The sequence below is a fragment of the Puma concolor genome, chromosome F2 (assembly GCF_028749965.1).
Source record: "Puma concolor isolate L17-30 chromosome F2, mPumCon1.1.hap2, whole genome shotgun sequence".
Taxonomy (NCBI): domain Eukaryota; kingdom Metazoa; phylum Chordata; class Mammalia; order Carnivora; family Felidae; genus Puma; species Puma concolor.
In genome coordinates this window covers 28375838-28377703 of record NC_141684.1, presented here as the reverse complement: position 1 = coordinate 28377703, position 1866 = coordinate 28375838, and the positions used below count along the sequence as shown (strand labels likewise).

The 1866-nt window shown below is 36.4% G+C and overlaps 1 non-coding gene across 1 annotated transcript; it reads right to left on the bottom strand.

The window, feature by feature from the left end:
* Positions 1 to 1301: 1301 nt before the first annotated feature.
* LOC112859832 (U6 spliceosomal RNA) lies at positions 1302 to 1408 on the bottom strand. The gene has a single exon (XR_003223563.1). It is a non-coding gene; the product is annotated as a U6 spliceosomal RNA (small nuclear RNA).
* Positions 1409 to 1866: the final 458 nt, after the last annotated feature.

Genomic DNA, 1866 nt, shown 5'->3' with positions numbered 1-1866 from the left:
CTCAAACTCACAGACTGTGGGATCATGACCTGAGCCGAAGTCGGACGCTCAACCGACTGAGCCACCCAGGCACCCCTTTTCATGCCTTTTAAATAATAAAAGTAATAAATATTTTATACAGTGTGGTAAGACTACAATGGTAATGGAGATAACTTTGAACACATCTCAAGAGACAGACAAAGCCACCAAAGGAAGGATATCTAAACCCAGATTGGCAGAGAGAAAATATTTCTGGGATAAGTGGTAGGGATATCCAAGCAGTGACTGGAGGATGATTAAGTCTTTGTCACATGGGTGGAGATAGGGTGTTGGAAGGACAAACTACATGTGAAAAGACTGGAAATTCAAATAAAACATGATAGTTAAGAAATAAGATATGTTCAAACTAACAGGATCCAAAGTGGCAAAATACGATGCCAATTACTGTAAGGGCTCATTTTAAGAAATACCTGTGTTCCTAAATCTTCTGTATCATTATTCCCTGTGGCTTCAAAATTAATTACATATGGGTAAGGTAAACATGAGGAAAAATTGTTAATTTCTCATCAGTACCAAATCATGAGGTTATCCAGTATTCCTGACTCTGAGCAACTCTGACTCTTACTATCTGTATTTCTAGACAAGTGTGCACTACAGTCCTGTGACATTTTGTCTATTTTAAGAAACTGATGCCACCAAATTCATTTCTTATAAACAGAATCAAAGCGCATAATTACAATTTCAGAGATTTCCATCACATTAGCTATTCCGAACACTCACACTATCATTCTAGAAACACCAGTTGCAACAGAAAAATAGTAACCCATTAAATTTGTAAGTCCCAAAATACCTGAAGCATCTGTCTTTTAAGATGAACTTGGAGGAGAAATTACCCAGAAGATAGACTTGGTGACAATCTGTCATCAACAGTCACCCAAACACATTAAGTGTTTTTATATATGCTTTTTAAGTGTCAGTAAAGATGACACATCCTGGGCATAGAATAGCAGCTGCCACCAAAGGAAACTGCCTTGTTTTATCTTTCCCTCTTTCATGGTTTACTTTTCACTGACCAGAAGATGTTATAGCCACAGGTGTAAGAAACCATTTAGAGAATGTCCCTGAATACTTTATAAACACTGATTTCATGGAGAATGCTTTGCAATTTCCTGTGTGTCAACCTCATCCGAGGTTGTATTTTTATTTTTTTAAACCGAGTAAACCTCATCCATGTATGTCCACCTACAATAGTCATCTGAGAGCCAAAATGTATTAGCTAATATCGAAACTGATACTTCAAATGGAAACTAAAAGGAAAAAACAATATAAAGTTTACTTTTACAAATTTGTCCACCATCCTTCTGCAGGGCCCATGCTAATCTTCTCTGTATGGTTCAGATTTTAGTACAGATGCTGCTGAAGTGAGCAGTAGAGTGTTTACTTTTAAAATCACTAATCTTATGTTTCAGGCAAAAATGTAAGTTTGGAGCAAAAGGCACCCTGTCAGTTGTAAGAAATTGAAAAAATTTGATGTGGCAAATATTGGACAATCTGACACCTGGACATGGATTTTTCTTTAACAACATCTATTTTAGCTACAATAAATTCTTTCTTTCATGTTTCCAGGACCCTCCCACAGCCAGTGACATGGAAAATTGTGAAGAAGGTTCTGGGTACCCAATGCTTTCTTTTTTTCTTTTCCAAACCTCCCTTCTACCTGGCCCTGTCTCTAGAGAGTAGTAGTTGTGTACTTGTTTGCTTATTTGGTTTTCCTTTAGAAAAATAGAAAAAAGAACAATTCATTCAATGATATATTTCTTCTTTTGTTCTTCAGCAAAATCTAACTAAGTTTAGTTCTGGTGAATAAACTTTCTGTATTGGCCTATC